Consider the following 26,812-nt stretch of genomic DNA (forward strand, 5'->3'; position numbering starts at 1 on the left):
CAGGTTATATTTACGCTTCATTTGTATTTTCTCTCTAATTCCATCTGATGTACTATTTGTCTTATTTGCAGCAGATCTTGTGATTTAAGTTATATCCTGCTACTCACTATGGAGCCCTTTTACTAAACTGCGTAAGTGTCTATGCGCACCCAACAAACGCCAAAATGGAGTTACCACCCAGCAACTGTGTGGCTCTTGTGGTAATTTCATTTTTGGAGCGCATCCAAAAAATAATTTTTATTTTCGGACACGCGCCAAGTGGCATTTGATGCATGTAGGTCATTACTGCCTGGTTACCTCATGAGACTTTAGCACTGGGTCATTTTGCTCATCTATTTTTGGTAAAAAATTTTAAAAACGCATTATTTACAGGTGTGCTGAAAATTGATTCTGCGTGCATCCAAAACACGCGTCTACACTACCGCAGGCCTTTATTTTAGTGCCTTTGTAAAAGGACCCCTATATTTGTTTGGTTTGATGGTTTGTTGGCAACATGTCATTTTTTTGTCCAGCCGCCTTAGTGCCTTTGACATTTTGTATTATTTTTTATATTGTGGTTCCACTGTTTGTCTCTTTCACAATCTGTTTTATGTATAAATTCACAGACAGACAGAGTTAGTGTACGTGTTTCATCCAACAGGCATGTTGTATCGCCATTTGATGTCTTTTTTCCATTTGAAGCTAGCTTAAACTATACATCCTTTAATAGATTACATGTACAGTTCTCCATAAATGGTTCTTTGCATTTAATTATTGGTGGGAGAGTAGGTGTTGTTTATGACATCTTCTAGTTAGTTCTCTGATTTTGGTTGTACCATGATTTTTTACCATTCTTACCATTTGCAAGTGGTGTTTGATTTCATTTTCATTAAATTATTTGCTAGCACGAGGTTGTTTTATCACAGTTCTATAAGGTTTGGTCCAGCTGTTTCATATTGATGCTTATGTTGGTTGTCCTTATGAGTTTTTTCAACTCTCAATCATAATTTGCATTATTTATAAGCCAGTGTGGTCTTATGTTTGATTATTAATTTGTTTTATAGTACCGAGATTTCTTCATACTCTTTGTTTCCATTGGTCTCTTTAAAGGTTTCTTACGGCTTCTCTTCAGTTTTGACACTTCAATTACTCTGGCGTTAGTTATTTCAATTCTGGTCGCCGTACCTCAAAAAAGATATAGCGGAATTAGAAAAGGTTCAAAGAAAAGCGACCAAAATGATAAAGGGGATGGAACTCCTCTCGTATGAGGAAAGGCTAAAGAGGGCTCTTCAGCTTGGAAAAGAGAAGGATGAGGGGGGATATGATTGAGGTCTACAAAATCCTGAGTGGTGTAGAATGAGTAGAAATAAATCAATTTTTTTTACTTGTTTCAAAAGTACAAAGACTAGGGGGCACTCTAAGTAACATGGAAATACTTTTAAAACAAATAAGAGGAAATAATTTTTCACTCAACGAATACTTAAGCTCTGGAACTCGTTGCCAGAGGAGGTGGTAACAGCAGTTACTGTATCTGGGTTTAAAAAAGGTTTGGACAAATTCCTGGAAGAAAAGTCCATAGTTAGCTATTGAGACAGACATGGGAAGCAACTGCTTGCCCTGGGATTTGTAGTATGGATTGTTGCCACGATTTGGGTTTCTGCCAGGTACTTGTGACCTGGCTTGGCCACTGTTTGGAAAACAGGAAACTGGGATAGATGGACCATTGGTCTGACTCAGAATGGCTACTCTTATGTTCTTATGACAAACCAAATTAAAAAGCGATCAATTCCTCACTTTCAAATTTTGTAATCCATTTCTTCAGTTTCAGATCAGTAGAAACAGCCTCTGGTACCGGAAACGTCATTTTCTGACACCTATGGGTTAGAGAGTCACGGTGATTATTCTGGGAGATGTTCACACCCAGGGGATAGAGATGTGACAGTGGAAGGAATGAAATATACCATCAACACTCAGTTTTTTGTGATTATGGGACTCATTTTTGAAACAGGAAAACATTCAAAAAGTGGCACAAAGTGGCATTTGGACATTTTACTTTGCACAAATCTCTGGCTCACAATTATCCATGTGCTAATTTACCATCCAAAGAACTATAAACACATTTTATAGAATTACTCTCTTATGGACAGGATCAGCACCTCCTTCTGCACTAGGGTTGAGGGGCAGCACCACTGGCAGGGTAGAGGTGGAAAGGAGATTCACAGGGTGGAGTTTGGTGGGGATTGAAGAGAGGATTCTTGGAGAGCCAAATAGGTGAGGACAGGAAGAGAGGAGATATCAGGGAGGTTGGTGGGAGAGAAGTTCTGGCAGTACAGGGATGAAAAAGGAAGAGTCAGGGGGAAGGGAGGGTAGGTCTGTAATTCTCCTCCCCTCTCCATCTCATTTCTCAGTGCTTCCTCCACACCTTAACTCTCCCTGTCCTCATTCAATCCCACCTCCCTCGTTCTCAATCTCAATTCCCTTCTTCCTCACTCAAACCCATCCAGCCACATAGCAAAGGACAGAAAACTAACTTGTACCTGCTCAGAGCATCCTTCACGTCCTAAAGGGAAATGAGACAGAAAATATTTCTAGTTAGATTTCACAGTTTATGAGAACACATTATACATTAGGATACTCTACTCACAGCTCTGCTCAATTACATAACAGCTACAAAATTTTGATGCCATTTCTATGATCAGCGTCCAAAAATCTATAAGAAACACCCAATCTCATTATGGAAATAAAATTATGTTGCTCAGTGTATCAGCCTTTTTCAAACTTACCATTTTTCTCCTAAGTTGTAGAGATACTTGGGCAACTTTTCAAGTATTTAGATAAAACACACGTCCTTCATACCAATCAATCAGACTTTTGGATGGGGCACAGTACTGAAACCTCCTTAGTGGCTCTGATCCATGATCTGCATGTAAACAATCTCAAGGGCCTGGTTTTGGAGAATGGAGATAGAGGTTGTGATGTCTGCATATGTGACCCACTGGGTGAAAAGGTATCAAAGGTGGAGTGAATTATTTTTACCAGAGGACAGAGGGATATCAACTGTATAATCCTGCAAAATTTCAACCTCAGGAATGGACTAACTACATCTTTAAAAAATGAGAAACGTTTATAAATTAAAAAAAAAAAGTAATTAACCCCAGAAATCACATACCTCACAGTTTTTAGGCTGTAGAACATGAAAAACACCAACATTGTGAAAAAGTTGCATAGTCCATCTCTACTGACCCTACAGTATACAAAACATTCAAAAATGAAAGTTGCCCAATTTAATCCACCAAACATTTATAGCCTTCATGTCTGTTTTTTATGTAAACCCCTGGAATTAATAGCAGCAGGGGCAGACTGACAGTTGTCGGGACCCCCGGGCAGTAAGCGTCATCAGGGCACCCCCAGCTACTGCTCCCACCACCTCCCTCATGCAATTCACAGCCCCCCCCCCCACACACTGCTGTAATTGCTGCTCCCTCCCTCCCTCCCACACACTACACACCCTCACGTGTCACCTAGATAATATTTTAGATAGTGCTGGGGAGGAGCCGGATGTCTTTGTACATGTGGGTACCAATGACATAGGAAAATGTGGGAGAGAGGTTCTGGAAGCCAAATTTAGGCTCTTAGGTAGAAAGCTCAAGTCCAGAACCTCTAGAGTAGCATTTTCTGAAGTGCTACCCATTCCACGCGCAGGGCCCAAAAGATAGGCAGCATTCTGGAGTCTCAATGCGTGGATGAGACGATGGTGCAGGGAGGAGGGTTTTAGATTTGTTATGAACTGGGCAACATTCTGAGAAAGGGGAGCCTATTCCAAAAGGATGGGCTCCACCTTAACCAGGGTGGGACTAGGCTGCTGGCATCGACATTTAAAAGGAGATAGAGCTACAAATTGGGGGAAGGCCAACAGTTGTTCAAAAGCGCACGTTTCAGACTAAAGTATCTTTTAAAGATATCACCAAAACAGGGAAGATAGGGTATCCTGGTAGTGATGTTGCAAAAGAGACCGTAGTAGATCAGGTGTCCTTAAATACAAAAATCAGACAATAGATTGCAAATTAATACTGTCAAAAACTGAGCATGATGTAAATAGGAACAACAAACATAGTTTGAAATGTCTATATGTGAATGCCAGGAGCCTAAGAAATAAGATGGGAGAGTTAGAATATATTGCACTAAATTAAAAATTAGATATAATAGGCATCTCTGAGACCTGGTGGAAGGAGGATAACCAGTGGGACAGTGTCATACCGGGGTACAGATTATATCGTAGTGATACGATGGATTGAATTGGTGGAGGGGTATCATTGTATATTAACGAGAGCCTTGAATCAAATAGATTGAAAATTCTGCAGGAAACAACACACATCTTGGAATCACTATGGATTGAAATTCCATGTGTAAAGGGGGAAAGGATAGTGATAGGAGTGAACTACAGTCCGCCTGGCCAGGATGAACAGACGGATGCAGAAATGTTAACGGAAATTGGGGGGGGGGGTGTCACGTGACGCCATGCGGGACAGCAGTCGCAGCCGATCAGCTCTCTAGCTCCTGCTCCCTTTCCCAGCGATTCAAATTGATTATCGGACCCTTTCAATGCCTGTTACGGTGACTGGAAGCAAACAGTAAGGCTGGGCACTTCACTTTATATGCTCTGGGGCCGCGACGGCAACAAAATCTGCACATAAAGACAAACCTCGGAGTAGAACGGTGGAATCCAAGATGGCGTCATAGTCAAGCTCTGCGGGCCCGTCGGTCTCATCTGCATGGGTTGCAGAAATAACTACAGAAATGACCACAGTGCTGGAGGAGTTGTTAGAGAGGCGATTGACGCCCATAGATACTAAGTTAGAACAGCTGCAGACGCGGATGGAAGAGCTGACCCACGAGTATGTGAATTTTCAAACCCGAATGAGCGAAGTCGACGACCGGGTGACTGAAGTGGAGGACACACAGAAAACTCTTGGGAAAAAGCTGGAGCTTCTAGAGCAAAAAGTGGAAGATTTGGAAAATCGTTCCAGGAGGAACAATTTGCGTTTGATCGGGCGCCCGGAGAATGCAGGTGAGAGGGATCTGGCCAGCCTGCTGGAAAACTGGCTCACAAAGATACTTGCCTTTCCTGCGGACCTGGGACCGTTGTGAGTGGAGAGGGCTCACAGGCTGGGGCCCCGCCGCACCAACTCTAACAAATCCAGAGCATTTATTCTACGAGTGCTAAACTTCACACATAAACAGTACATTCTGAAGTCCTCATGTATGGAGAAGCTGTTACTGTTTGAAGGCAAAATGATCCTCTGCTTTCAGGATTATTCGGCAGGAGTGGCGGGACGGAGGTGCGCCTTCTCACCGTTGTGCGCCAAGCTATTCTTGGGGAAAGTCCGCTTCACCCTGCTGTATCCTGCTGTGCTGAAGATCACCCACGGGGGAACGGTTCATTCGTTCGAGTCGGTGAAGGAAGCGCAAGGCTACGTGGATCAGATAATGGTGGAAACAGTTGCAGATCCGAGTTGAGTGATATCGAGTTGAGTGGGAACGATGAAGAGACTGGTTTAGAAATCCCCGAGGGTTGTTGCTTGGGGAGGGAGTTTACAGGATGGGATCCTCTCCAGAATCGGCAATCAAGCTGGAAGAGTGATGGGACATGGACTGGTAATAAAGCGGCTGAAGGCTGACATAGAGATAGGGACATATGTAAGTAAGCGTTTTGCAAGGACTTAAGCCTGGATGTGCGCTTTCATATGTTGGGGGGGAAATGATTAGGAACCAGTAATTTGGGCTAAGAGTGACTTAGTCATGTTAAGATATGAGTTATGTTTTTGTGAAGGGTAGAGGCCGCGATCATGGAAGCGAGTAGATTGCTGGAGGAGGGAGCGGGATGGTGTTAATACGTGACAGGCCACCTTTTCCTCCAAAGTGTGAGGTAAGGTGGCATTGGAAAGGAGAGGGGAGGGAAGGGGGTAGGGGGATGGGGGGAAAGTGGAGCTATAGGGGGTAGGTTAACAACTGGAAGTAAGAGCTTGGGGGCAGAACAAACTGGGCGGCTGCTTAAGAGTGAATGGAATATGATTGGTGAGAGTGGGTCTGACTCAGGGAGGCGGGAGCTGGGACGCTTGCCTGGGCGCATTCAGGGGGATAATGGCATACGAAACACAATAACAATATATAGAGAATGGTAAAGTTGGAAACTTGGAATGTCGGGGGAATCAATTCCTCGATAAAAAGGACGAAAATATTACAGCACCTACAGAGACACAAATTTGACATTGCCTTACTACAAGAAACTCATCTTAATGAAGCGGAGCATGCCAAGTTGAAAACGTGGTGGGTGGGGGAGTGTGTGGCGGCAGCCCAAGGGGTAAAAGGAGGGGTGGCAGTATTATTCCACAAGGGGGTGGTAGCGGCAATCAAACCCATATATATATAGATGGAGGGGGTAGATATGTACTGGTAGAAGTGGAAAGTAAGGGTCAAAAAATCTTGTTGTGTAATATATACGCACCTAACCAGTATGACAAAAAGTTCTACAAGGAAGTGATAAGACACCCAATTGATTCCTTGGGGGCCCCTTTGGCGGTGGGGGGAGATTTCAATACGGTGTGGGATCCTCATATTGATAGTTCACAAGGGGACCGGCGAGATCTGGGGGCTTCCAATAGTGGCTTGAAAAGAATGGGGGGACTCCTATTTATTTATTTATTGTATTTGTATCCCACATTTTCCCACCTATTTGCGGGCTCAGTGTGGCTTACAATACATTGTGAATGATGGCAATACAATTTGTTACAGTTCGATTATGGGTTACATCAGGGGCGTATCTGCTTGGGGCCACAGGGGCCTGGGCCCCCGCAGATTTCGCCCGCAGCACGTCAGACGCCGAACTGGATTAAACGAATCAGCACTGCAGCGTTACTTCCTTGAAGCACATGGCCACGGAGGAAGACGAAATATGGAGATTGCGGGTCGGACCTCGGCTGGCGGGGGTTGGGGCCCCCCGCCAGCAAAAGTAAGCAGCGGGGGAGGGTTGATGGCGGGGAGGGGGTGGAGAGAGGCGGCGGCGGCGGCGGCGGGGGGGGGGGGGGGGAGGGAGGCAAAAATGTGCCCCCCCTCTCTGGCTCTGGCCCCCCCTACCGCCGGATTCCAGATACGCCCCTGGGTTACATTATGAAGAGTTATGGGAAGACAAAGTCAAAAAGTCATATGGGGAATAGAGCAGTGGAATGTAACAATGGGAAAATGATAGGGCGATAGAACAATAGCAAGAGAACATTAGGGTATAACAATTTTATCTGTGGGTAGAGTTTTAAGTGTGGTGAAAGTATGGGGGAAGAGAATTCAGAGAGAGTGTATTGGTGCATTTCTATTAGTGTGTATGGATTTCATGTGTTTTGATCCTTGCAGTAAATTTTCTCAAAGAGATGAGTCTTCAATAGTTTGTGGAAGTCGGTTAATTCGTAGATCGTTTTCAGGTTGCGTGGTAGTGTATTCCAGAATTGCGTGCTCATATAAGAGAAGGTTGAGGCATGCAGTACTTTGTATTTTATGCCTTTGCACTTAAGGAAGTTAGTTGATGCCTGGCGTATTCTACACCCTATGGAAAGGGACTATACACACCTTTACTGGGCACATCTCACCCAGGCATGCATCGATTATATTCTAACGTCAAAGGAATTGTTTGGTAGCATACTCAAGGTGGAGATTGGACCTTATGTGATCTCAGATCATGCCTGGGTGTGTATGGACTGGGAAGTGGGCCCAGGGTCTCATAAGCATAGTTCTTGGAGGTTCCCGGTTGAATTGTATGGGGATATGGGCTTTAGGGAAAAACTTGTTGAGTGCTGGCGAGACGATAATCCGATACTATACTGGGAAGCCGCGAAAGCGGTACTCTGTGGTGATATAATCAGTTACACACACTTTGTTCGCACAGCGCGCAATAGAGAGATTTTGAGATTGAGTTCCCAAATGTGCAAAGCCCGGAAACGTTTTGGGCAGACACATGGCGCTCAACGAGCTATTACATCAAAGAGCCACTAAATCACTAGCTTATTACAAATTCAAGCTATATAAGCATGGAAACAAAATGGGACGTCTATTGGCGCGACTGGCGCGGCCTAAGTGGGGGGGGGGAAGAAAGGAAATTAGGGATGCAAACAAACTGGGCAACACGATAATAATGGATGATTTCAATTACCGTGATATTGAGTGGGTAAATGTAACATCAGGGCATGCTAGGGAGGTAAGATTCCTTGACGAAATCAAGGACAGCTTTATGGAGCAGCTGGTACAGGAGCCAACAAGAGAAGGAAAAATTCTAGACCTAGTCCTTAGTGGAGCACATGATCTGCTGCGGGAGGTAATGGTGCTGGGGCCGCTTGATAACAGTGATCATAATATGATCAGATTTGATATTAGCTTTGAAGTAAGTATATAAAGGAAATCAAATACATTAGCGTTTAACTTTAAAAAAGGAGACTATGATAAAATGAGAAGAACGGTGAAAATAAAAACTTAGAGGAGCGGCTGCAAGGGTCAAAAATTTACATCAGGCGTGAATGCTGTTCAAAAACACCATCCTGGAAGCCCAGGCCAAATATATTCCGTGTATTAAAAAAGGAGGGAGAAAGACCAAACGACAGCCGACATGGTTAAAAGTGCCTGATGGGGAAGAAAGTGTTCATGAATGGGTGGTTGACTGTAGATCCACCAGATTTTTGGCACTGGAGGAATAGATTTCATGACCTATTGCTGCATGAACGCCGGGTGGTGGGACCCTCTCCGAAGAACAGAACACGCTTTTTGGAGGTCTGGGGACCTTATATCCAGTCCCTGTCTTCACATGCGCGAAGTTTAGTATTAAATGGTTTATAATTTTTTTTTCTCTCTTTCTTCTCTCTGTCTCTTCTCCTTCTTTCACAAGGGGCTAAGCTACCGATAGTTGGTATGGGGACCTGAGTGGGTTCCTCGTGGCTCTAGCATAGGGCTTAATAGGAGAATGGGAGGTGATCAGATAAAACCCTCTCATTTGATTAAGATGTTTCACTTGGGTCCTCTAACGATCAATATTGTGACAGGGGTTTGCTGGCCCCATGGTGTATAAAGTTTGGAGAGATTGACTATACAATTATAACCTGTGTATTCTTTGAGACTTTAATGCAAAGGAAGGGGGAGGGGGGGAGGGAATGTTCATTCTGGGTGTGGGATAGGAAGAATGTGGAGAATGTTTAGGAATACATGTTTAGATGGGGGTGGATATGTCGAGGGTTGGGGGGAGGGGTTGGGGGGGATTAAAAACATAAAATCTCTTTTTGTTATAGAATTGTATTTGTAGATGTGAACTTATCCTGTACTCATATTGGTTTCTTCCAAATGGTTTAAGTTGTTTGCATTGTGTTATCTTGATCTTAATAAAATTGTTGAAACATAAAAAAGTGAGGTGAAGGAAGCTATTAGAGCTAAAAGAAAATCCTTCAGAAAATGGAAGAAGGAACCGACTGAAAATAATAAGAAATAGCATAAGGAATGTCAAGTCAAATGCAAAGCACTGATAAGAAAGGCAAAGAGAGACTTTGAAAAAAAGATTGTGTTGGAGGCAAAAACACATAGTAAAATTTTTTTTTAGGTACATTAAAAGCAAGAAGCCAGCAAAAGAATCGGTTGGACCACTAGATGACCGAGAGATAAAAGGGGCGATCAGGGAAGACAAAGCCATAGCGGAGAGATTAGATGAATTCTTTGTTTCAGTCTTCACTGAGGAAGATTTGGGAGAGATCCGGTGCCAGAAATGGTATTCAAAGCTGACAAGTCAGAGAAACTGAATGAAATCTCTATTCTTCACTGTATTTGTCAATGTAATTGTACCCCTACTGTATTTGTTTTTACACAGGAGTCTGTAACCACCTCTCCGGAACTATGTAAGCCACTTTGAGCCTACTAATACGTGGGAAAAGGTGGGATACAAATGTAACAAATAAATAAATAAACCTAGAGGATGTAACGGGAAAATTTGACAAATTGAAGAGTAGCAAATCTCCTGGACCAGATGGTATTCATCCCAGAGTACTGACAGAATTAAAAAATGAACTGGCGGAACTATTGTTAGTAATATGTAATTTATCTTTAAAATCGAGCGTGGTACCGGAAGATAGGAGGGTAGCCAATGTAATGCCGTTATTTTAAAAAGGTTCCAGAGAGATCAAGATGACGTCCGTGGAAGGAGCAGCAAATTGAAGTTCTGAGATACGAGTGGGTTCTCCCAGCGTCTCTTACCCTACCTTGTCCATATTATGGTTAAAAGGAAGGGAAAGGTGGGTGCTAAAGCTGCTTCTAGCACCGGGAATATCTTACCGCAACGACAGCCTAACTTAGAAGTCTTCGGGCTCCAAACGCTGGGACCACAATCTTTTACCCAGGCTGGACCCCCCGGAACAACAACTTACCAGGGATCTTGGTGAAGAGGCGGCATCGTTGAGTCCGCCTTGCAGAGTTGCGCCGCTGAGACCGGGAGGAGAGACGGACCCCGCAGGTGAACTTCTTTCGGAAAGTTTTGAGGTTCGAAGCGGTCCTGTGGGCTTTTCGACGCCAGACGCGATGGCGCCTGAGCGTAGAATGGAGGGAGTGGAGACTGTGCCCCCTTCCAACCAGACGCCTCCACCAGCGGGAATCGGCGAATTAAAATGGCCAGCAACTGTAACTTTGGAATCCCTCTGGGATGTCATGCAGGCAATGAACTTTTCCCTACAAAATATATAATCTATATTGACTGCTGAAGTAAAGGCAATTCAAAATTCCCAACAGTCGATTGAGTCAAGAACAGCAAAACAAGAGGAGAAAAGTGAGTCAAATTCTCTCGCAATTAAAAAATTACAAACTCTAGTGGAGAATGTCCTTATGGAGAAAGAAAGGGAACAAAGGAAAGTAGAATTTCTTGATAATCAGATTAGATGAAACAACTTACGTTTTTTAAACTTTCCCAAAAGCCCTTTAATACCTCCTACTGAGATGTTACAGAAATATTTCCTGGAAGTTCTTAGGATTCCAAAAGAAACTTTTCCACCGGTTGTTAAGGCCTACTATATTACCGGAATCAGATCGAACTTGGAGGAGGCTCCAGGGTTAAATTTAACTCAATTTCTTGAAACATCACTAGAGACTATTACTGAACGTACTACTCTCCTAGTGTCTTTTGCGTTCGAGACTGATCAAAATAATATTTTAAGGCTTTACTTTAAAGCTATGGCGGCTCAGTTCTATGGCTCGAGGATACAGATATTTCCTGATGTCAGTAAATCTACACAAAAAAAAACGTTGAGAGTTTTGGGGCTTTAGATCTCGAATTCTCTCTTTAGGAGGAACATTTAAATTAAAATTTCCATGTAGATGCCTCATTTCTTTTGAAAATGTTAATTATGTATTTTTCGACCCAGAAAAACTGAAGTGTCTGTTAATTAGTAAGGAAAGTAGGGAAGTTCAATCCTTGATGACTCCAATAGGTAGATAAAACCGCTGGTAATGATTGTGTTCCCTTCCTTCTTATGTTTATAAGAATAATCTTATAATTTTGACTGAATTATTTCTTTGTATCTTGATCATGTTTATTAGTGGACTAAGTATATAAGAAATTTTCAGAAAATCCATGAGAATGTAATGGATGGTATATTTGCCTGAGTGTATTGCCTGATTTCTATACATTTAATATTTTGAATGTATTATGTTTAAATGCTAATTAAAAAAATAAAAAAATAAATTAAAAGGTTCCAGAGGGGATCCAGGAAATTATAGACCGGTGAGTCTGACGTTAGTGCCGGGCAAAATGATAGAGACTATTATTAAGAACAAAATTACAGAGCTTATTCAAAAGCATGGATTAATGAGAAAAAGCCAACATGGATTTAGTGAAGGGAAATCTTGCCTCACCAATCTACTACATTTCTTTGAAGGGGTGAACAAACATGTGGATAAAGGCGAGCCGGTTGATATTGTGTATCTGGATTTTCAAAAGGCATTTGACAAAGTGCCTCATGAAAGGCTCCAGAAGAAATTGGAAAGTCATGGGATAGGAGGCAGTGTCCTATTGTGGATTAAAAACTGGATAAAGGATAGAAAACAGAGGGTAGGGTTAAATAGTCAGTATTCTCAATGGAGGAGAGTAGATAGTGGGGTTCCTCAGGGGTCTGTGCTGGGACCGCTGCTTTTTAACATATTTATAAATGACCTAGAGATGGGAGTAACTAGTGAGGTAATTAAATTTGCTGATGACACAAAGTTATTCAAAGTTGTTAAATCGCGAGAGGACTGTGAAAAATTACAAGAGGACCTTACGAGACTGGGAGTCTAAAAGGCAGATGACGTTTAATGTAAGCAAGTGCAAAGTAATGCATGTGGGAAAGAGGAACCCAAAATGTAGCTACATAATGCAAGGTTCCGCGTTAGGAGTCACCGACCGAGAAAGGGATCTCAGTGTCGTTGTTGATGATATATTGAAACCCTCTGCTCAGTGTGCTACGGCGGCTAAGAAAGCAAATGGAATGTTAGGTATTATTTGGAAAGGAATGGAAAACAAAAGTGAGGATGTTATAATGCCTTTGTATCGCTCCATGGTGCGACCACACCTCGAATATTGTGTGCAATTCTGGTCACCGTATCTCAAAAAATAGTGGAATATGAATAGGTTCAGAGAAGGGCAACAAAAATGATAAAGGGGATGGGACGGCTTCCCTATAAGGAAAGGCTGAAGTGTCTAGAGATCTTTAGCTTGGAGAAAAGAAGGCAGATGGTAGATATGATAGAGGTCTATAAAATAATGAGTGGAGTGGAACGGGTAGACGTGAATCGTTTGTTTACTCTTTATGTTTCAACGTTTTTTATTGATGACAATTCAAAAGACATACATTTCGCAGTCTAGATATACAGAAGCTCAAATATGGTAAAGTTATCTATTAAATCAATTGACTACATTCCGTCATCAAACTATTAACATTTACCCCTCTCTCCCCCCCCCCCCACCCCTCTCTTTTGGTTCCACAGTCCATTAACAATACTACCACAATACCACAACATTCCCTCTTAAACTGAAATATATATGCCTAAATATTCTAGATCGTGACAACCATAAAATGTATCTTCGACTTATCTTCCCCCAATTTTCCCCCCCTCGAAATTCGTTTGTTCACTCTTTAAAAAATTACTAGGAATAGGGGGCATGTGATGAAGAAACAAACTAGTAAATTTAATACAAATCGGAGAAAATGTTTCTTCACTCAACATGTAATTAAACTCTGGAATTCGTTGCCAGAGAATGTGGTAAAGGTGGTTAGCTTTAGCAGGGTTTAAAAAAAGGTCTGGATGGCTTCCTAAAGGAAAAGTCCACGGACCATTATTAAATTGACTTGGGGAAAATCCATTGCTTATTTCTGGGATAAGCAGCATAAAATGTATTCAACTTTTTCAGGATCTTGCCAGGTATTTGTGATGTGGATTGACCACTGATGGAAACAGGATGATGGTCTGTTCCAGTGTGGCAATATTTATGTACTTATGACCCCTGCAATTGCGTCCTATCTTAAAGGGCCCTGGTGTTCTAGTGGCTTCTTCGGGGGCAGCTGTTACTAGTGTGTCTGGGCCCAGCACCGGTGAGTTTTCAAAATGGCTTCTGCGATTTCCCACAGCAGTCTCGCATTTCTCGGCAATCTCAGCAGCCATTTTTAAAACACACTGGCACCAGCCCCAGGCACACTAGCGGCAGCAGGCAGAAAAGAGTGTGATTCTTTCCTGCCTGGATGCCCCCGAAGAAACCACCAGACAGCCAGGACCTTTCGAGGTAGGACTGCCAGTGACGGCATGCAACCAGGCAGAGCCTCTGGGCCCCCTGGAGCCTCTGGGCCCTCATTCACTGCCCAGTTGACCAAATGGTCGGTCCATCCCTGAATAGGAGAGTAAGTTCCTGTAGAGAGTCACTGGGGGGAGTGACTGGGAGGTCCCTGGGTGAGAGGAAGCCCAACCCAAGGGGAGAAATTTTGAAATAAAATGCAGAGATAGAATGTCTTGGTACTGAAGAGCGATGGGGGGTGGGGAGGGATTAGAAGTAGATAAAGAGGAGTGTTTGACCTTTAAGGGGGGGGGGGTCTTTGGTTGCCTCATGGTCCCCTACCACTGATGAGTATAAAGTGTCTATAGAGGAAGGGTTGTACGAAGATGACGTTCATTATGAGGTTTGACGATATTGAAATGATGTTATGTAGAGTTTGTGTTGTTCCAGGTAAACTTAGAGAAACTCCTTGAAGGCTAGGGATTGGTGTTGGGGGGAGAGTGTAACCCCATTAGTTTGGGATTATTAGGAGAGTAAGTCCCTGTAGAGAGTCACTGGAGGGAGTGACTGGGAGGTCTCTGGGTGGAAGAATGCCCAGCCCAAGGAAAATAGTTTTGAAACAAAATGCAGAGAGAGAGTGCCCTTGTACTGAAGAGTCACGGGGGGGGGGGGGGGGTGTTTGGTTGCCTGATGGTCCCCTACCTCTGACCTGGAGAAGCATCTCAATTAAGAGAAGTAGACCACTAGCTATAAAGGAGAAATGTGGCTCAGCAAAGCAACAACTGTGAAGAAGGAGAGCTATGGGTGGGCAGTGGAGAGACCCAGCCCAGGAGCATGGGATGAGAGACAGAGATTGCCCATCCAAGGATCAGGGTGGTGCCAACGCAAAGGGTCACCCTTCAGGGAGGGCAGGCCACATAGGATCTGGATCTATACAACTGAGAGGAGAACAGTCTTTGGGAGTCTTATTCTCGGGGATAGGCATGGACAGAAGCACTGTAGAAGTGTATATAGTCCTGCTGAAGAGCATCTGCAAATAAATCCAGGAATACAGGAGTTCCCCTGGGGAATGCCAGAAGGATTGTGGTTTTAGAAGACTTCCATCCAGAGTTGAATAGTTCACACAGTTGGAAGTTTCTGTTTTGCAGAGTTGAAGGATAAACAGTTGAGTTTGCATGAACTGCTGACTGCCAAGTGCTCATTGAACTTACAAGATTATAACGTATTTATTAAGATTACGAATTTCACAGCCAGCCTTGTTCTGCACAGGTTAAGTAGACTTGATTTTCTTTTTTTTGGGGGGGGGGGATTTTCCTGGGAGAGAAGAGATTCATCCCACCTGCTAACCCTTATTTTACCATTTGGAGGCATCGAGCGCAAGGACAGTGAGGGTCCGACTGAGACTGCCCTTGGCGGAGGCTCCAACTGGGTCGAAACCCAAACCCAGAAATGCCCAGTACATTTGTAATCCCACGTTTGATACCTTTTCACTCAGTGAATCAAATATAGATCATTAAACATACATGACTTATGTGTAGAGCACATACAGCAATTTACACCTTCTTCAGAGCAGGAGGATTCGGCCATTTAACCCCCATGAAATTATTTTTTTTCTCATGAAATTTTATTAGAATTTCAACGAGCAGAAACACAAAAAAAATAGAATTAAAAAATAAACAATATTGAGCATTTGATGTACTAAGTGCAGCTGCTGGTTGCATAAGGGCTTTGAAAAATCAGCCCTCATTATTTTAAAATGTTTTGATCTGCTACTTGAATTCCTTGATTCCTCCTGGAAGATCTGTAATCTCCTTAGAAATATATTTGACTAGTGAGGTAAAAAGCCCATTTCAAGAAAAAATGAAACGGGCGCTAGCAAGGCTATCCCTCCATGTCCAGCAATTCACCCCTCCCCTCCGTGTCCCACAATTTTGGCCTCCCCTCCATGTCCAGCGATTCTTCTCTGCCCTGCCCTCCCATCCGTGTCCCGTGATTCTCGCCTCCCATCCAATTGATGTCCTACAATTCTCCCCTCCATGGCAACTGACTCTGTCCTTCTTGCTGCTTGGAGGTTAGAGCGGCGGCAGGCAGGCTAGGCAGCGTCGCCTCCAGCGTTCCCTCTCAGTGTCCCGCCCTCCTCGGACGTCATTTTGTCTCTACGCGAGGGTGGGACAATGAGAGGGAAGGGAACGCTGGAGGCGAGCTGACGTCACCAACATGTTACGAACCCAGACAGACAGCCAGAGATTCTTGAGGTACAAATTATTATATAGGATAATCTCACCTTCAGTAACTCGGTGGCCGGCTGCTGACTCTTCTCCTCTATCTCGGTGATCAGCTGCATGAGGGAGGAACTTTGCTCTTCTAGCCGGGACTCATTTTCCCTCATTCTCTGGAGAATCTTCTTTTCTTCCTCCTTCAGTTTCGAGAGAAAGATCTGCTTCTCCTTATTCAGAAACTGGTGTAACTCCTCAAATTCAGACTCCACTTTCTGTCTTTTCCTCTCTGTCTCACTCTGGATTAAACACACAGAGATAATTCTCAGTAACACTAGAATTTTCGAAAAAAGATGGATGTCCATCTTTCATTTTGAAAATGCCAAGTACGTCCTGTGATTTGGACGTCTTTGTTATTTGGACATCCTTGGTTTTGGTCCATTTTCGAACAAAAAACGTCCAAATGCAAGATACCCAAAACAGAGGAGGAGTGGCTTAATGGTTAGTTCAGTGGGCTTTGATTCTGGCACTGCTGCTCCTTGAGACTTTCGGCAAGTGAAATACAGAAAGGGAATTTTTGGATATGACATCTAAGTCTGAATTTGGAAGTCCAAAATCAGAACAGGAAAGGTCATTTTCTACAAAAAAAGTCTATCTTTTCCTTTTGAAAGTGCTGTTTGGAAAAATGTTTTGTGATTTGGGGGAGTAAGGGGGGTGATCCCTAAGTCCCTCCAGTGGTCATTTGGGGGCCCTCTTGTGTGGAGTAGTGGAGTAGCTTAGTGGTTAATGTAGCAGACTTTGATCCTGGGGAAGTGGGTTCAATTCTCACTGCAGCTATTTGTTTATAAAAACAGGTCTAGCTCAAAACGTCTAAATTTTAGTTTTGGATGTCCTTGTTTTCTTTCATTATCGCTGAAAGACGTCTATGTCTCAGGAACGCCCAAGTCCTGCCTTGAACACACCCCTGGCACGCCCCATTGAGATTTGGATATCCTTCTGACGGACTGCAGTTGGAGACGTCCAAAATAGGATTCCGATTATACCGATTTGGAGTCCATGTTCCAATTTATGTCGAAAGATGGACATCCATTTCTTCTGAAAATGAGCCTGTTGGTCATTTAGTGCCCTTTTTTAGCTTATTCATTAATAAACAGTAAGACCAAAATGTCCAAATTATAGCCCTGGACATTTTTGTTTTGTTCCATTAAGGCAGAAAATTGTCCATGTGTTAGGAACGCCCAAATCCCACTCTTAACATGCCCCTAACACGACCCCTTGTGATTTGAATGCACTTCTGACAGACTTCATAGAAAAATGTCTAAAAATTGGTTTTAAAAATACTGATTTGGATGTTTTTGTGAGAAAAGTCTTTTGGACACTTTTCTCTTTTGAAAATGAGCCTGATAGTATGTTGCAAAAAATATGAGCCCTTCAAAACCCACCCAAAACCCACTGTACCCACATGTAGGTGCCCCCCTTCATTCCTTAGGGCTATGGTAGTGGTGTATAGTTGTGTGGAGTGGGTTTGGGGGGGGGGGGGGGTTGGGGGCTCAGCACCGAAGGTAAGGGAGCTTAAGAAGGAGATAGAGCAGCTTTTAAACTAGAAATGGGGGGAAGGCCGACAGTCGCTCAAAAGAGCATGGTTCGGGATAAGGTATCTTTCAAAGATATCACCATAACAGGGAAGATAGAGTATCCTGATAGTGAGGTTGCAAAAGAGATTGTAGTAGATCGGGTATCTTTAAATAACAATAAAAATCAGACAAAAGATTGCCAATTAATACTGTCAAGTACTAAGCATGATGTACTTAGGAACAACAAACATAGTTTGAAATGTCTATATGCGAATGCCAGGAGCCTAAGAAATAAGATGGGGGAGTTAGAATATATTGCACTAAATGAAAAATTAGATATAATAGGCATCTCTGAGACCTGGTGGAAGGAGGATAACCAGTGGGACACTGTCATACCGGGGTACAAATTTATCGTAGAGATAGGGTGAATCAGATTGGTGGAGGGGTAGCATTGTATATTAACGAGAGCCTTGAATCAAATAGATTGAAAATTCTGCAGGAAACAAAACACTCCTTGGAATCACTGTGGATTGAAATTCCATGTGCAAAGGGGAAAAGGATAGTGATAGGAGTGTACTACCGTCCGCCTGGCCAGGACGAACAGACGGATGCGGAAATGTTAAAGGAAATCAGGGACGCAAACAAACTGGGCAACACAATAATAATGGGGGATTTCAATTACCCGCATATAGACTGGGTTAATGTAACATCTGTACACGCAAGGGACATAAGATTTCTTGATGAAATCAAGGACAGCTTCATGGAACAGCTAGTTCAGGAGCCGACAAGAGAAGGAAAAATACTAGACTTAGTCCTTAGTGGTGCTCATGATCTAGTGCAGGGGGTAACGATACGAGGGCCGCTTGATAACAGTGATCATAATATGATCGGTTTTGATATTGGCATTGAAGGAAGTGAAACTAGGAAATCAAGTACGCTAGCGTTTAACTATAGAAAAGGTGATTACGACAAAATGAGAAAAATGGTGAAAAAAAGACTGAAAGGAGCAGCTCGCAGAGTAAAAAACTTGCATCAGGCGTGGATGCTGTTTAAAAACACCATCCTGGAGGTTCAGGACAAATATATTCCACGTATTAGAAAAAAGGGAAAAAAGACTAAACGTCAGCCGGCGTGGCTAAACAGTAAGATAAAAGAAATCATTAGAGCCAAAAAACAATCCTTCAGAAAGTGGAGAAGAGAACCAACTGAAAGTAACAGGATAGATCATAAGGAATGCCAAGCCAAATGCAAAGCGGAGATAAGGAGGGCAAAAAAGGACTTTGAGAAGAAATTAGCGTTGGAGGCAAAGATACATAGTAAAAATTTTTTTAGATACATTAAAAGCAGGAAACCGGCCAAAGAGTCGGTTGGGCCGCTGGACGAAAATGGTGTTAAAGGGGCGATCAAGGAGGACAAAGCCGTAGCGGAGAAATTAAATGAATTCTTTGCTTCGGTCTTCACCGAGGAGGATTTGGGGGGGACACCGGTGCCGGAAAGAATATTTGAAGCGGGGGAGTCGGAGAAACTAAACTAATTCTCTGTAACCTTGGAGGATGTAATGGGTCAGTTCTGCAAGCTGAAGAGTAGTAAATCACCGGGACCTGATGGTATTCATCCCAGAGTATTAATAGAACTAAAAAATGAACTTGCGGAGCTACTGTTAGAAATATGCAATCTGTCCCTAAAATCGAGTGTAATACCGGAAGACTGGAGGGTAGCCAATGTTACTCCGATTTTTAAGAAGGGTTCCAGAGGAGATCCGGGAAATTATAGACCGGTGAGTCTGACGTCGGTGCCGGGCAAGATGGTGGAGGCTATTATTAAGAATAAAATTGCAGAGCATATACAAAAACATGGACTGATGAGACAAAGTCAGCACGGATTTAGTGAAGGGAAGTCTTGCCTCACCAATCTAATGCATTTTTTTGAGGGGGTAAGCAAACATGTGGACAATGGGGAGCCGGTTGATATTGTATATCTGGATTTTCAGAAGGCGTTGACAAAGTGCCGCACGAAAGACTCCTGAAGAAATTGCAGAGTCATGGAATCGGAGGTAGGGTACTATTATGGATTAAGAACTGGTTGAAAGATAGGAAGCAGAGAGTAGGATTGCGTGGCCAGTATTCTCAGTGGAGGAGGGTAGTTAGTGGGGTCCCGCAGGGGTCTGTGCTGGGTCCGTTGCTTTTTAATGTATTTATAAATGACCTAGAGATGGGAATAACTAGTGAGGTAATTAAATTCGCCGATGACACAAAATTATTCAGGGTCGTCAAGTCGCAGGAGGAATGTGAACGATTACAGGAGGACCTTGCGAGACTGGGAGAATGGGCGTGCAAGTGGCAGATGAAGTTCAATGTTGACAAGTGCAAAGTGATGCATGTGGGTAAGAGGAACCCGAATTATAGCTACGTCTTGCAAGGTTCCACGTTAGGAGTTACGGATCAAGAAAGGGATCTGGGTGTCGTCGTCGATGATACGCTGAAACCTTCTGCTCAGTGTGCTGCTGCGGCTAGGAAAGCGAATAGAATGTTGGGTGTTATTAGGAAGGGTATGGAGTCCAGGTGTGCGGATGTTATAATGCCGTTGTATCGCTCCATGGTGCGACCGCACCTGGAGTATTGTGTTCAGTACTGGTCTCCGTATCTCAAAAAAGATATAGTAGAATTGGAAAAGGTACAGCGAAGGGCGACGAAAATGATAGTGGGGATGGGACGACTTTCCTATGAAGAGAGGCTGAGAAGGCTAGGGCTTTTCAGCTTGGAGAAGAGACGGCTGAGGGGAGATATGATAGACGTGTATAAAATAATGAGTGGAATGGATCGGGTGGATGTGAAGCGACTGTTCACGCTATCCAAAAATACTAGGACTAGAGGGCATGAGTTGAAGCTACAGTGTGGTAAATTTAAAACGAATCGGAGAAAATTTTTCTTCACCCAACGTGTAATTAGACTCTGGAATTCGTTGCCGGAGAACGTGGTACGGGCGGTTAGCTTGACGGAGTTTAAAAAGGGGTTAGATAGATTCCTAAAGGACAAGTCCATAGACCGCTATTAAATGGACTTGGAAAAATTCCGCATTTTTAGGTATAACTTGTCTGGAATGTTTTTAAGTTTAGGGAGCGTGCCAGGTGCCCTTGACCTGGATTGGCCACTGTCGGTGACAGGATGCTGGGCTAGATGGACCTTTGGTCTTTCCCAGTATGGCACTACTTATGTACTTATGTACTTATGTACTTAGCTATGCACCTGGGAGCAATGTGAAGTCCACTGCAGTGCCCCCTAGGGTGCCCGGTTGGTGTCCTGGCATGTAATATCAAGAGAAAGATCTGCTTTTCCTTATTCAGAAACTGGAGCAACTCTTCAAACTCGGACTCAACTATCTGTCTTTTCCTCTTTGTCTCAGTCTGGATTAAACAAAGAGAGATAATTCTCAGTAACACTAGAGTGATTTTGTTGCACAGAGCTCTGGATTCAGATCTTTCAATGAACAAGAAATCTCTTTTGTTGTCAGCAGGGGCCAGTACAAGTGTAATGAGCACCCTGGATTAATCGAGACTTGTACCTTCTATGACCCAAACCCATATTCCAGACTTGCAGTGGCTCTATTACCCTCTTATCAATGATGGCTCTGGTACAGCACTTCCTCCTTTACCAGTGGCGACTTCAGCACAGGCTTCCTCCTCTCACAACCCAGCTTTCCTCTCTCACCATACTCAGAAGCATATCCTCCTTTCACAATCTCCTCCACCCCCTGCCCAGCAACTTCCTCTGCCTCTCTCCCCACGTGCACTGTACCCATCCCAGAACCACTGTTGTCCCCATATTGTTTCTAAGTGAGCAGAAGAGGGGTCCCCCTCCTTTCCTATTCTTACCCCTTACCACAAGCAGCCTCCATTTCTCTCTTCCCCATCATCTACCCCCTGCATCTCCCCATTCCTCAGTATTCATTAGCATCTCATTCTCCTCTCTCTTCTTCTAGTGTCTAGTCCCTGCTTCCTTCTCTTTCTTACCCCATAATCTGGCCCTGCCGTTTTGAACATTTTGTTGAGTGGTGGTTTTCCACTGATCTACCTTCTCTTCAATGGCAGCGCTTTGAGCACATTCAAAATGAGCCTGCAAATTCGTGGGAAAATGTGGGATACAAATGCTACAAATAAATAAAATAAATAAATAAATAAAAATAAGTGGTCATAGACCAGCATATCCTGATGTTATCTCACAATGCCTGTGATTTGGATGTAGTTGCTTTGCTACCACTAAAGAGAAGGTGGAGTGGTAGGAAGCTGTGGCTGGGGAACCCTCACTTCACCCACTGGCTGTACACGATCTCCAGCTGACAGAGCTTGAAAATTTTCTGTCTGCAATTCTCCCTTTCTAGTCTTGTTTTCCTGAAGCAGCGAGCTTTGGTGAAACAAGGCGCTCTTGTAGAAGATTGGGTTATTGAATACATTATTTGAATACAGGCAACGACCGGAGACAACTGAGAACAATGACCGAAAGGCTGTTTTAAGTGTAGTGGTGAACAATTCAGAGGGGGAAGGGGGGTTATATAAAAAAATCCTTGCTTGCTCAGATTTGTTAGTTAGAATTGGATTGCAGATTTCTTTTTGTGAGTTTTGTCCTCACAGTCATTGTTTTCATTTAAAAGGGTTTTTTTGAGGAACCAATGATTTTTCTCTGTAGCGGGAGTTTTTTCATTGGTTCTTTTTTTACCCTTTTTATTAATATTATATGGACCAATGATAATAATCTGCTCCAAAGACAGCTGAGGAGCAGCCAATACGGGAGCAACTATTCATAAAAGAATTGTCTCACTAGGAAGCTTTGAGGTCCGTCACTTTGATAACCACAATTTCATAATTGCACTGTGAGAGAAACGGTCCAAGTGCAAACTGGTTTTTGGAATTTGATGATATTTATATCTACATATGGGAAGATTTCAAATAAATTAAAAAGCTGTCAAGTAAACAAAGCAAAGAAACAAAAAACTTTAGTTCTTCACCTTTTAAGGCACTGGGCTGAAAAAGGATGCAGGGTGGGAGAAGGGGGGAGGAGACAAGAGAAAGGAGATGCTGGACGGGGGGGGGGGGGGGGGGCCAGAGACCCAAGCACCGGCCCTACATACAGATTCAGAATCTGCTTGTTTTCAGCCAATAAGGAACCAATAATGTGGGAGGCGGGGCTGGTGGTTGGGGGGCGGGGATAGTGCTGGGCAGACTTATACAAATCAAGACAGGTACAAATGAAGGTCAGGTATACACAAAAAATGGCACATGTGAGTTTATCTTGTTGGGCAGACTGGATGGACCGTGCAGGTCTTTTTCTGCTGTCATCTACTATGTTACTATGTTATAGTATTGGTTCCTTATTGGCTGAAAACATACTATTAGTAATGAGGCCGATTGAATTCTATTATTCAGGTGATTCAGGGGATTGATGTAGTGAGAGGAACAAAAACCCTGTAGAAAGTGGCTCAGAAGGAGAGACAGACACCCACCCTCAGCTCTTCAGCTTTCTTCTCTTCAGTCGACTGAAAGTTCAGAAGACCTTCCAGATTCTTTTTCAGAGGCTCCAGGTGCATTTTAAGCTTTTCCTGTGAATATTAAAACAAACTTGATTAGCATGCAATTGTTTTTCTAACTACAATTTCAGACTCAACCAGGGGCGTATCTGGACTCCGGCGGTAGGGGGGGCCAGAGCCAGAGGGAGGGGGCACATTTTAGCCCCCCCCCCCGCCGCCGCCGCCGAGCCCCCACCGCCGAGCCCCCACCGCCACCAATGACTCTCTCCACCCCCCTCCCGCCGCCAACCCTCCCCCGCTGCCGTTCTTACTTTTGCTGGCGGGGGACCCCAACCCCCGCCAGCCGAGGTCTGCTTCCACCTGCCGCTGCCGTAAAAACGTCTTCTTCAGCCGGCGGGGGACCCCAAACCCCCGCCAGCCGCCCCGCGGTGTTTAAACTTCATCTTCGGCCTCCGTGGCCGTGCTGCTGTGATAGGCGCTGTTGAAATCCACTTCGGAGTCTGACGTCGCAGCACGTACAACGACGTCAGACTCCGAAGTGGATTTCAACAGCGCCTATCACAGCAGCACGGCCACGGAGGCCGAAGATGAAGTTTAAACACCGCGGGGCGGCTGGCGGGGGTTTGGGGTCCCCCGCCGGCTGAAGAAGACGTTTTTACGGCAGCGGCAGGTGGAAGCAGACCTCGGCTGGCGGGGGTTGGGGTCCCCCGCCAGCAAAAGTAAGAACGGCAGCGGGGGAGGGTTGATGGCGGTAGGGGGGTCCAGGGCAAAATCTGCGGGGGCCCAGGCCCCTGAGGCCCCACGCAGATACGCCCCTGGACTCAACAGTAGATATCAGATGTTCTTTCCAGTTTAGATCATTTCTTTAGGAGAAATGCAAGGCGCAGTGCCCCGTAGGGTGCACGGAGCCAAAAATAATATGGCGCCGTGCCCCGACGGGCATGCGCACCAATCCCAGCGGGAGCGAGCGAGGCGAGGGAAGGGACAGGCCCCCATCGCCAGCGGCTCCCCGCTGGGCAAAGGGAGGAGCCAAAAAGGGGGCTTAAAAGCCCAGGTTTAGAGCCGGGTCGACCTCTTCCGGTCGCCGCGGTCAGCTATAGTACACGTGCGGTGTCCACGTACCTGCGAGCACTCCAGCCCCGATCCCGAGCAGAGGCGCCCGGCGATCATTACCCCGCCGCCCACGACCCCAAGTGGAGATGAGATGAGTGAGTAAAAAATAAATAAATAAATAAAATAAAATAAACGCGCTGGGGTCCCCGATTGAGAGCGAGCGCTAGGCAAATCGTTCCGCCGTCGCAGGTTAGCGCGAGCACGCTGCCCTATCGGGTGGTTGAGCCAAGTCGCTCTAGCTGGGCAAGATCCCCGTGCACGTCACGCCGCGTGTAGCAATCTGACCAGGGAGCGATCTGTCCCGGGACAAGGCAGTTTACTAAGGCGCATGGCTTTAGGAGCTGGTTTCACTTTCGGGCTCATGTTGCAATGTGCTTGATAATAACACCTTGCTTTCGCTATTCAGATGCAGCAGTACCGACAACGGACAGCAGAGGGCAGTATGGTGCTTTCAGTATGCAATGTGGCAAGTTACAAAAAAAAAACAAAAAAAAAACAAAGCAATAGAGTACTGCAAACGCAGCCTGGCAATCACAGCAATGTAATTTATAATGTATATTCTGTACTGTATGTTCTATACTCAGGCAGTGTTTTAGTCAGACAATACATGCTAATTTTGTTTGTGCGCTCATGCACATAAGGGAGCTACATGGGTACAGCGGAGCTGTAGAGTAGGGTGGATGGTTTCTATTTTCTTACCTACATAATAACGTGATATATTTCACAGCAGTGGCTTTATTTTATTCCTGTTCTCTCTAACAGAAGAAAAGTTCTGGCGTAGCCCAGAACAGACAGGTTCCCTTATACTAAGTTATCCACATATAAAAGGGAGCAAGCGAGGTAATAACATAACGAGAGCACAAGCAGGCACAAAAAACGTGGTAAGGCGCAGGAGACCCTAACTGATTTTCTCTTAAGTCTTAGATCCTTGCCGAATTACACACCACCCTACACTCCTTCGCCCAGTATGGAAGCGGAAGCGGAGGCAGCAAACGAATGTCCAACCCAAGATAGCAGAGCGGAAGAGGTGCCCAGCACGCCACCGGAGAAGGAGGTCGAGACAACGGCCCAAGAGAACAACACGAGCGAGACAACCAGGAAGAAGCGAACGGCAAGAAAGCAAGCAGGCAAAAAAGCGACAGGACAACTCGCCCCTTTAGCAGCAGCCACGCCAGTCCTGAAGAAAAGAAACAAGAAGAAAGCCACAGCCAGCGGTGTGGAGACCCGCCAGTCCCTACAGAAACCTGGGTGTGCAGGCGTATGGTCGTCTCCACACGCGACGGACAGTGCGGGGCCAACAGCATGGCCGTATGGCTGGGGATACCCCCCTTCCCATTTTGGGGCATGGCCAGGATTCGGCCCCCCACCCAGCCATACATGGCCAATGCCAAATGCGGCAAATCACCCGAACCCCGCAACAGCCCCGAGCACCCCGAACCATAGTTGCGGGTGCTCTACAACTAATACCCCAAGGCCAGAGCACGCTACCACGACCAGTGCCCCAACACAGGAGAGCACAGGTACGACCAGCGGGGCTTGGGGACTTGAGAATGTAAATGCCAATGCAGAATTGGGGGTGGGAACGAGCAGGGCAGGCGATAGTAGCACGACAAGCCGGGGCGATCAGGGCGCACACGCCGAGGGAGAAGGCGGCAGTGGGGGGCGCAGCATCACAGTCAAAGAGGCAGGGCCCCCTCCAGGCAAGAAAGAGAAAAAGAAAAGGAAAGGAAAGAAGAAATGCAGGCATAGCAGCTCAGACAGTGAGAGCAGCTCCGATTCATCGTCTTCGTCCTCTACCTCATCATCGGACGAAGACGATGAAACAAAGGGCGCAGATGGAGCAGTGGCAGCTAACAAGGAGGACCGCTCCCCTCCAATGGTAGCACTGCCTCACATATGGAGACTAGTACCCAAATCCACTAGAAAAAAAATAAAGAACAGGAAATACTTTGACATATTCCAAGTGCTAGAGGGGAAGAAGAGGGACAAGAAAAGAAAGAAAGACTCAAAAGATAATACAAACACACGGGACAAAGGCACACAAAAATCAATTGTAAACTGGCTATGGGCATTCCTCAGAGTAATAGACGTAGCCGGACAGGCCGACCCCACCCAGTACAGCCCTATGCTAGCCTACGCCCACAACATAGTGCAGGCGTACAAAGATCACGAGGGAAACAGATGGTTAAAATATGACGAAGACTATAGGGACAGGATGGACGAGTGCTCAGCCCTAGGGTGGGGGTGGATGAATGTGGATTTGTGGTTGCACTGCATGTCAAACAGAGGGCCCGTAACAGGCGCACAGGGAAGACCCTTTCGGCCAGGGGGACCAAGCAGCGGGGGAAGAACATTGGGGAACCAGGAAGGGGCATGTTGGCGATTCAACCGCGCAGCATGCGCCCAGCCAAACTGCAGATACAAGCACATGTGCACCTCGTGCGGAGCCCCACACCCAGCCGTCAAATGCGCCAAGAAACCCCCAGATAGAACAGCCCAACCCTAACGGAGACCACAGGGTCATAGCACCTTCCCCGGTCAACCTGCCAGCGATGCGGCCATGGTTGGCCCGGTATAAAAAAAAGGAGGCAGTAATAATC

At 44.9% G+C, this 26,812-nt stretch overlaps 2 protein-coding genes across 2 annotated transcripts in view; one reads left to right on the top strand and one right to left on the bottom strand.

Moving 5' to 3' along the window:
- Positions 1 to 16,129, bottom strand: part of LOC115468308 (E3 ubiquitin-protein ligase TRIM39-like) — a 32,936-nt gene extending 16,807 nt beyond the window's left edge. Inside the window, exons 1-2 of the mRNA XM_030199948.1 lie at positions 16,074 to 16,129; positions 2,517 to 2,539 (exon numbers count right to left, since the gene is read on the bottom strand). The gene's annotated coding sequence lies outside the window, so the exon portion shown is untranslated. The remainder of the gene's footprint in view (positions 1 to 2,516; positions 2,540 to 16,073) is intronic.
- The window catches only part of LOC115468205 (E3 ubiquitin-protein ligase TRIM39-like), a 1,720,076-nt gene that overhangs the window by 774,425 nt on the left and 918,839 nt on the right, over positions 1 to 26,812 (top strand). The window lies entirely within an intron of this gene.

Source organism: Microcaecilia unicolor, chromosome 4 (assembly GCF_901765095.1).
Source record: "Microcaecilia unicolor chromosome 4, aMicUni1.1, whole genome shotgun sequence".
Taxonomy (NCBI): Eukaryota; Metazoa; Chordata; class Amphibia; order Gymnophiona; family Siphonopidae; genus Microcaecilia; species Microcaecilia unicolor.